We start from the raw sequence: 10,831 nt of genomic DNA on the forward strand, positions 1-10,831 counted from the left end.
ATAAGCTGGGGTATCAATACCTACATGCAGGTGTTCCCATTTAGTCAAGTGACTCCCATCCTTTTGTGCTCTTCTAAAGTAATTGGTTTCAGAGAATAAAACATTCATCATCTATTTCCAAGCAACATGTCACAATAACCCTTCTCTCTGCCCACCTTCTCCCTTCAGGCACTTCTTGCTCCCTTCCTCTCCCATGCAGATTATGAAAGTAATGTTCCTTTTGCCTGAGCCTTTGCCTCAGCCATTTTATTCTTGTGCTTTGAATTCCTCTAACATCCTCCTCTGTGTCATCACATCTTCAGATGCCTCGTTCTGAGCTTCCAGCTTCTCTCTGCTTATTCATCCTCATTTCCTACTGTTCAGCCCCAGCAACTCCAGTCCTGCTACTAAACCATCATCAGCCTCACCCACAGAAAACTCCACATGCCCAAGGGTCCCTTTCACCTTTGCCCCCTCCATCAACTGACCCTGAAGGCCCTGTTCTTTCTTTAGAACATAATACAGGACTCATTGCTTTTGTGACATCTGTGAGAAACTGATCGTAAAGATGATAATGAAAATATTATCAACTATTTAGGTACAATCAGTCCATATTACAGAGTTTATTAACTGCAGGTGAAACAAAGAGCAACTGGACACAGTGGTAGGTGATTCTGAAGGTTTAATTTTTCAGAGCTGGGAAACAAAAGTGTGATAAGTATCTATGACCTGAAAAATTCAGCTTTTCAAGAGAGATACACCTGGATACCCAAGACATCTGAGATGACCCCACAAAGGTACAAGTGATTTTGTAAGTCTGTTACAGAAACTATTTTTAAAAGAGGAAGAAATAAAAAGAAAAATTCGCTTCAGGTATGACCTTTACTCCATTGCTTATGTGTCATTTATGCCTACTGGATTGACTTGCAGATACATGCAGTAGGAATGAATAAATCCTGAAAGTCAGCTTATCAAAAATAGATTGCCAAGTCATGATTTCAGCTTTCCTCAGTTCCAGTGGATTGTCAAGTATCCCCTGGGTTTTTGCTGAAATTTGGAGAAGAACCTTGTGAAGAATAACTGACCTGAAGATAAAGAAGACTTTAGAGGAGGCTGGAAGACAAGGAGCATTTTGAAGATGGATTCTGATGGAAAATCCCTGAAGACAGCTGGCTCCAAAGGTGAAGTGTGGTCAGCATTTTTCTCCATAACAGGATGCTGCTGCGTGCACCAACTGGCACACAACTTCCTTTATCCTGACAGCTGCTGGATGCTGATATGGATACATATTTAACATTTTCCTCAGTCCAGCATACTAATACTAGACCCTACTCCACCTTTTGCTAGACTAGGTTCAGCAGAGGTACATACCTAGGAACGTTAAAACTCCTCTCTGAACCCAGGTTCAGAAGAACCACCCCAGTCCTGCTGTGAGCACAGTCATGTCAAGAACGTGCAGTCACACCACACTTGCAATTGTGGGGATTCTTCACTGACAAACTGTGGAGGGGAGCAGCACATAGAGCACTGACACAAGGGTCAAATCAGTAAGTAGCTGCATAAACTTCCTCCGTGGCTCATACTAGACCTGGTGTTTTGGTGTATTTTGGGTGCTCTACAGAATAGTTATTTATAGAGTCAAGGTTCCAAGAAATGCTCTGTACCATGAGCTTTTGTTTCCTGCCTGAGAACAGAGGTAGTCCTTCCAAAAAGAAAAAGTAACTATGACATTCTGAGCTTGAACCCTGGAACAGAAAATAGTTCATTTACAAAGAATCAATCCCATCACACACAGTTGCTTTGAACTCTGTTCATAATACAGCTCAGTGTAAAATACATCAATTCCATCAAACCGAAAAAAGCAAGCGTGGCTGGACAAGTCAGGATGGGTTGTGAAACTGAAGGAACTTGCACTGTCCCTTGGGATAAATTTTCATCAGTCTCCCTCCCCATTCTCGTGATCTCCAGAGGGAAGCAGATTGTGATGAGCTAGTAAACTCCAAACCCATGAGCTTCTTGCACACTCCTTACCTTGAGAAGGGAAAAGACTTTGAGAAATCTTGTCTCCTCACTCACAGTAAAGACACACTGTCTGCTGGCCACCTCTGTGTATCTCCTGTCAAGCTGACTTGGAGCATACCAGGACATCAGAAAGAAATTCCCAAGTCCTTCTGCTTCTGTACTGGCTTGTTTCTCAATGCTCTTTGTAGAGCTACTCTGCAGATAATCTAGTGGAAAAACAGCTTGGAGCAGGTAAATGTGGGGGTTGGGAAGGAAGGAATGGCTTTGCAGGGAGAGGAAGTGAGCTGTCCCTTTTTTCCTTACAGGGCACCTGCCCCACACAGCAATCTCTCTTTCCCTACTGATGTGGCTGTGACTGATCTACACAGATCCATTCCTCTGCGTTCAGCCCTGTCCACACACAACAGGCAGTGCCTTAACTGCAGTACAAAAGACCCTGTGAAGACAATCGGCCCATTGACAGATTATTCACAGTCCAACTGAGGACAGTGCTGCTGTGAACTCTTCTCATCCACTCCTCTGCCCACAGAGGAGCTCAGATGTTCCCTCCCTAATGCATGACAGACAAAATCAGCTGGGTGAGTTCAAACCAGCTGTTTGAACTGGTTGAACCAGACTGGTACTTCTGCTTGACACAGAACAGAGACTGGTGGTGCCGGTGTTGATCAGCAGCTGGGGCATTATTGCCCTTGGCCTGCAGAGAGGGAGCCCAAAGAGGGCATCTCACCATGGCCCTGCATTACTGAGGGACATTAATCCTTTCCAACTATTCCTGTGAAGATAGGCAATGTGGAAACAGGGTACTTTTTCACCAATGTTTCCATCTCCACATTATATCTTTAAACGTAGTGTGATTTTTAATCCAAATAATTTAAATTTCTAAGCCCTCTCACATTTATGCACATCCACCAGTCTTTGAGATGAGCTAATAGAAATCACAAAATCTTACTTTAACAGCCTATTTTATGCTATAGGTAATTAGCATTCATTATTCTTTCTGAATTACAACTTCAAATACAATTTGTTTGTATTGTGTTCAGTTTAAGGTAAACTTCTGTGGGGTATGGTCCAGTTCAATAGAGGTTCACTGCAAATACTGAGTATTTCATGCCCAAGGAAGAGGCCATAGAGTATTTGTGCACTGTTCTACCTCTTAAAGTCTTCATAACATTAATTGTGAATTATTCACTTTGTGAAATCTGTGTCACAGAAGTTACATACTGTTGCTTCTTAAATTGATTGGTGCAACCCCAATTGAAATCAGTCTGTTGCTTAAGGTTATTTGGATGTTTTGTGTGCTGTGCCACACCATGGCTTATGAGCTCACCTTGTATGAGACATATTAATTCAACTTAGCCTTGCATCTTAAAACCTACAATCCAAACCTATATTCTTCATCTGCAAATCCAAGCAGCAAAAGTCAGAGATACATACTACCCAATATTCTGGTTTCTAAAATATTATTTGAGAAGAACCAAGGTTTCCAAAGCCGGACACCAGCAATGGGTATTCAGATTTATCATAATGCAACTGACATAGAAAACTCATTTCTTGGATGTAAGCAAAGATTTAAGTCAAAGATTTTGGAAGTTGATTTAGAAGTCCTGCATGGAAGCAGCTCTGGAAGCAAATGAAAAACATTCAACCCCTCACAGATCTTCCTTTTTTCCATTCACCTTCCACTGTCTTCTAAATCACAGTCAGGGAATGGGCTGAGATCTTAGAACAGACAGGGCTGTAAATCCCCAAAAATTCTGGGTAATTACTGACTGAAAGGGAGCAACTTCTCAGATTACAGAATCAGACACAGGATTGTCTTTGCTGAACACAGCAGCTTGATCTCAAAGAGACTGGAGTTCAGTGGACTCAATTATGAGAAGGAGAAGGATGAAGAAAGAGAAGACAAACCTAATCTCTAATCCAATCTAGGAATGGCACTGGCAGAGGTAAAAGTCACATGTGACTAAACCTCAAGGTCTTCTACCAGTAAGATGAAAAAAAGCAGTGACGACCACCACTGAAAAGTACAGGAGAATCAAAAGGCTGAGACATCATAAATCCAAGTCTACACACCACTGATGTGCTAAATTCAAAGCCAGGAGCTCCATTCTTCCTACTTGGTGTATTTTTTGAGCTTGAACAGCATATTCCAATTCTATGGTGTCAGAACTTTTTTCCCTTGTTTGTCTGTGAAAGAATCTTCAGTTCATGCCCAGAGTTTTAACCAAGGCAGTGAAACCTACCCAAGTTAGAATTTCAAATAACAGCCAAGAAATGAAAACTCTGTCACCTACCTGGGGATGTTGGTACTAAAGCATAACAATGGCACATAGGAGGTCAGCATCAGCTGTTCTGCTGACAGCATTGTAACAGATAAAATGGGACAGTGGTGAATAGCAAAGAGTACATTTGGAGCTGCAGCAGGGAAAGAAACAGAAGAAAGGAAGGGAAATATGCCCTTTTAGCACCACTGTGTATTTTCCTGCAGAACAGGGCTATAACGAGGCTCTAAACAGAGAGGAAATGGGTCCATCACTGAAACAGCAAGTGCACAGAGATGTCTTTGCAAACTCCTTCCACCAACATCAGCAGCGGTGCCCTTGCAGACTGAGGGATTGTTTGACCTGCACACATTAACCTACAGATCAAAACAAAAAACCACAACTAGATCTTCTCTACCAGATTCCTTTTAATTCACCCATTTAGGCAGTGCATTACTAAACCCTTGATAATCTCAGAAGCCAAGTAAAACAAACACCATTTCAGGAAAACAAACCAAAAATACCTACATTTTGAAGTCTGAGTTTGAGGCTTGTTTGGTGAAAATTGTAACATAGTTTTGCTGGTAATGACACTTGTGACTGGAATGAGGTATGTGCAACACACAAATTCCATCGTGCTCTGCCACTGAGAGGTCTGTACATGCTCAGACTGAGGGAGGAATGTTTCACATCTGCATAGCTGAACAGAAAAACTCAAGGAACTCTAGAATTGTTTGAAGCAACTAAGGAAATAGGCTGATACGGACTTCTGCAGGTTGTTTTGTTCTTAAAGTTTCAGTTTCTTGGCAAACACAACAAGAAAAATAGAAAGGTGCTGCAATAAACTTAGTTGTATTTTCTGGTGTTAGAATTCAAACTTAAAAAGTACTGGTAAAAATAAAGAGCTGATCTCAGCACTCCAAAAATTCAGAGTGGGGGAAAGGAGTGCAGGAAGGGGTGAAATGGAGGTCAGAGGATGGTGCCGGAAAAGCACCCGGGAAAAGCAGAAGTTTCAGACTGTTTATAACCCACCAGCTGAAAGTGAGGCTGTAACAAAAGCTCTAAGAGCCGACCATCTGTGAAACCAAACCTGCAGATAACAAGGTAACTCCTAAATCACAATCTAACAACTGCAGAACTTAAAAATACATATTAAGGCAGTCTTTACAGCAAGTGTTTTACTGTAGATTGACAGTAATGAAGACACTGGTGCTCACCACACTCCCCTTTCACCCTTGTAAGGCCTCAGCCCAAGAGCCTCTGGCTGCCAGTCTCGTGCTTTTCCCTCATGGAATCTATAGCCAGGATGTAAACCCAACCCAGAGGAAACCAGACTGAAATATCAGCTTGTTGAAAACTCTTCTCAGCGCTCAACCATCCATCAGCAAGTCTGTCTTCCTCCAGCCAAAAGCACAAAACTTCCCATTTTCTCCCTTATCTTTCCATCCTGTAGTATTTCTTTGCAACGTGGCACATGGCAGTAACATGTCCTGGTGTCCCTGACCTCCTCCTGTTTGCTGCTTCTCTCTGTAAACTGTGACACCATTTCTGATCACCCTCTGGTTTCTGCTGTCATTAAGGACAGTCTCCACAGCACCACTCCAGTGGCACCAGCAGAGATAAGCTGTATCAGCAATATAACCAAGAATGGATAACAGTAGGATAGTTTTTATGGCTGGAGAGTTCTATAAACAGCATATGTCATAACTGCATCATAGAGATGGACTTTAATGGGTTCACCTTCACCCCATATAACTGCTCAATTACATTACTAGGAACAGCAAGATAACCATTATTGCATGGTCATAACAGCCCAGTTTATTTTTTGGTGGTTTTTTTTTAACCAATAGACTGGAATAATTCATTTGCAAAACAGGACTTTGCATTTGATTCATGAAAAGTAGTAACAGGGCTCAAATCAAAGCATAGTTCATGTTTGCCAGCTTCCTCTATAAGCAGAGACCACTATGGTACTGTGCTTCTGGAAAACTTGCCTTTTACCTCCGATTTCCAAACAGGTGTAGCTGTCACTTAAAGAACATTAATTAAGATAGATCCATTGTGATTTCAGAGTACTTTTTGTCTAAGCTTGATAAATTTATCACAGACAGCCTTAACAATACATAATGAGTTATATCTGCACTTTCTGCAAGTCTATGCAATTAATTTTCTATTTGTGAAAGGAAATGGAAAATGAAATATTGTGCCCTTTCTAATGCAGAGGCAGATGTAATGAATGGCTTTGGCAAATAGTAGTCAAAGTATGTTAACTAACATCTACAAATCTTTTCCTTCCCCAACAATAGTTTCAGGGCCCAGGATAATTCACTTCCCTTTTTTGTCATACTGATATGACATACCGAATCCACTATATCTACATAAAAGAAACATAATTGAATTCAAGTTGCAAACCAATTGTCTTCATCTTTTAGCCACTGGCTTGAGAGATCCCAAGTGCAGATTAAAATCCATCTCATTTTTCAGTGTTCCCATTGGAAAAGAGAAATCTGGTAGGCAAACACTTGACCAGAAGACTTGAACAGCAGCTTTGGAAGAGGCTGCTGACACACACTGATCACTCTGCTTCCAAAGGGAGCAATCACTGTATCCTGTACCTCTTATCCTTCTTTGTGTGGGGATGGAAGTATTCACACTCTTTGCATCTGGACTTCAGAATTGGCTTCAATACCTTTAAATTCTTATCTGTACCATTAGAAAATATCTGTAATAGTCTTGCAAGCAGAGCAACCTACCCTGTTTTCATCAGGCAAATTGCTGCAGCTCTCCGTTATTCCATTAATGCAAATAATGAGATCCATAGGGCGGGCCTAAAGAGCTTGTCTTCTGTTGTCCCCCAAACATGGGGAATTATTCACCAAAACCTACAAGAGTTTAATCTTTTAGCTTGACAGCTTAAGGCTTCAAAAGGTTAAGAAGCCCTGAGATGAAGATTACTAGTAATTCCTTGAGTTGGGCCCTTTGGGGCACTCAAACAGTCTTTAATGGCATGTCCACACACCATGCTACCCCTACTATCAGATTTCTCTTTAATTTGTCAAACTAGGGAAGCAGAGCATAGTTTCAAAACTTCAGGTTCTTTCATCCTTTTACATGACCAAGTCCAGCTAAATTCTCCAAGCAGCTTTGACTCTGGCTTTTTCTACCTTTGGAGACCTTGCAATTTTCCTAATACTCTTAAAAAACAATTGCCTTTAACTTTTGGACATATGTGATATTAGTGTGATGCAAACCAGCCAATGTCAAGTGGTTGGTAAAGCCTGAAACAGTTTAGCAGTAAAGGATAACAACAATGCACAAAAAAAAGCAACACCAAATTGCTCGTGGGTCATCAGTGACAGCACTGAAGTACAAGAAGCTCCACAGCATTACACAAAAGAAGAAAACAACACTGCACCCACAAAAGCAAAATTAAAATGACCCAGCAGTACAACAACCATTCAATCTGCAAGTAGACTGAGGAGAGAGAACACCTGGATGAAAAACTCCTAGCACAGAAGCCATCATTTTACCTGAACTCACCACAGGAGAAGTTTATTCTCTTACAGATTCTTCAAAGCCTTCTGATTTTGAAATGCTCAGCCTGAGGCATAGAGCAGCCTGGATACAAGCTGTTCCACAGGCACAGAGGCACTACTCAATAGGGAAGGCTCCAGAACTGATCAGGCATGAAATGTATAAGCACTGGTGGCATTTCAGCATCCTGCCTCTTTCCCACAATCAGTAGCATCCAGCAAGAGTTTCCTTCCAGCATTAGAGCAATGAAGCATTCACATCCATTTATACAAGCAAGGAAATAAGTGGAGAGTCCCTGGAATAGTCAGCTACCTATTGGTTCAAGTACTCCTGTAGGAAATGCAGATTCCTTATCTACTCAGTTTGAGCAGACACACAGCCTTCATTCCCCCATCCTTCAGTTGACACCTTAACCACCTCAGCCTCCCCTCTGAAGTCCCACTTCCACATTGTGTAAGTAAGGTCAACAGTAAGGACCTGTAGAGATCAAAGTTTGGGTTCCTAAAAAGTTTAGGGAGCAAATCAACTGTGTTTTTGCAAGTATAAGTTGAATACAAGCATCTTCAAAGACATCACCAGCCATACACATGAGCACACACACAGCTCAAAGGACTGACGTCTCTCTGGTATTACCAAAATGTTTCTGAAGTAGTTGATGTTTCCCAGGCATGTTACACCTGAAAAGTAGAACAGCCTAGACAGTAGAGCATCTGCTTCACCAAGCACCGCTCACATGAAAGAAAAATTACGGGAGCAATAAAATAAATGCTGAAGGCATCACTGCTAAAGCCACAGAAACTGCAAGCTGGATAAGCAGCATGAGGCTACTGAAAAGGTAGGTAATTGTTTTGGGTCCTCCTGGCCACTGTGCCCACCTGATTCCTTCCTAGAGTCAGGTAAAAGCACTTCTGCATAGACACAGGAGTTGTGCAAAGCCTTTGAAAAAACACTGATGAAGAAATACTACCTGACTGGGCCTCAGTACTCATTGCCAAAGACACAGGCACAAGGTATTGTGGAAGGACAGCAGTTACCTCACAGCACAGTGGGCACCAGCAGATGCCAAGGAGTGCCATGTGGGAACCAGCCTGCCACAAAGGAATATTAATGTCCTCAGCAAAGGCAACCAGCAGGATTTCTGAGACTCAGAATCAAAACTGTTCTGGGATATGGGCACGGAAGACAGGATGGCAGAAGAGGCATCAGAGCACAGCTGTATCTTCAGGTGTTTGCTAGAAAGCACAAATCTGGGAAAAAGTTACACACGTTGAAGCTGGAAACAGCTACAAAACTACACACAGCCCATCCTTGCTTTTGTTGCATGAGCTACAAGCTGAATCTGAAAAGCAGCCCAGAAGGTACCACTGCTAAAAATGCAGCTGGGCTCAGAGGTTATTAGGCCTTGTTGACACCATCCTTTGAGCACTTCAGATGCAGACAAACTACTGCTTTGAACAAGAGACAAAACTGCAATACAGACACTGTTATTTCAACGCAGCACAGCCTTCACAAGGAACAGGTGAACAAGGACACCAACTCAGGGTGCTGCCACATGAAAAGGGGTGTTCAGTGAACCAGAATGTGGGCTCCATCCCAGTGAGCTACACAGCACTGATGTCAGAAAATGCATCCACCCAAACTGAGTTTCTTAAGTGTTTGTATCCATCTTTCTCTCAGGATGTGAATCAAGCAGGTATGAAGTCATATATAAGACACTCAAATTGTGAGGCACAGATCATTAGAAAGAAGAAATCCTTTTCCTACATTTCCAGGGTGGCAGCCTGAGTGTGGAAAATAACAGCTGCTGTATGCTGGCCAGGCGTGTCAAGTGATATCAATGTCATGATGAGTAAAGATGAGACACATGAGGAAGTGCAAGCAATGAAAAAGTAGCTGTGAACATGAAGAAGGCTCCTAAGAGACCCTGAGGTAAAACAGGAATGAACCTGGCCTTATATTCAAACATCTTCATTATTCTAAGTGACTCTTTTGACTGCTGAGAACTCAATAGGTCTTTCATTACCACAATAACCACCATTAAAATGTCTCTGTACATACAGTGTCCCAAACCATGCAGCTTCAGAAAATACGTTCTCAGTTACCAAGAAAAGAGAATTCAGTTCCACCACACATCAAAAGGTCAAACCAAACTGGCAAGTTATGCACAGCAATGACAGGCAAGTCATTCCAGACTGGGGAACATCTGGGAAGGTGCTGAGAGCAGTGAGAGACTAGTGATAGAAAGAACAATGGATGAAAGAGAGGGAAATGAAAATGTGCAACAGCCAAAACCTGTCTAGTCAGAAAAGATAGCAGCCAGAACTAAAACCAGACACCACTTATTAAGAAATAATTTCCATTGCCAAATCATGCACTCCTGAGTAGTGGTTTGAACAGATAAATTCTTATTTACGTAACACAACTGTGTTTGCATCTTTCTCACTGAAACAGCACAAATGTGCACACACATCACACATATCAGATGCACACATGAATGTAGAAATTAGTGAGAAAACCACCATGAGCTCACAGCATCTGGACACTCTTTCAAAATCCCCTGGAGAATAAAGTCAGGACAATGTCAGATTCATAGGGAAATATCTGATTTGCCAATCAAACAAGCAGATGCTTTCCAAGTTGAGCTCATGTTATGGGTTTGTGCATTCAGATGTGCACACACGTGATGTTACAAGCAGGATGGAAACACGGTAAGTTCCATAAGCATGTTTACCTTTTATCTCTGATAAATACAAAGGAAGTGATTCAGACTTGCCCAGAAGGCAGGGATTTTACTGACAGTATAGGTGTCTGTGGTCATGTCTAGGAGCCTTCAGACAGGTACTGCCTGTGAAAGGAATATTGAAGTCAGCTTTAAAGTATTGAATTCAGGCATAGGTACCAGACTAGCTGTGGCAGCCTGGAGCTCAGCAGGGGCTGATTTATCCTGCTGGAAAGTAATCATCGCGTAATTAAAGGAAACATCAGTCTTTATTTTAGGGGGTGGATGGTAAATCTACCACACAAGTTGTTAACTA

Source organism: Pseudopodoces humilis, chromosome 3 (genome assembly GCF_049639895.1).
Source record: "Pseudopodoces humilis isolate 2021_Gansu_Grassland_sample_001 chromosome 3, ASM4963989v1, whole genome shotgun sequence".
Taxonomy (NCBI): Eukaryota; Metazoa; Chordata; class Aves; order Passeriformes; family Paridae; genus Pseudopodoces; species Pseudopodoces humilis.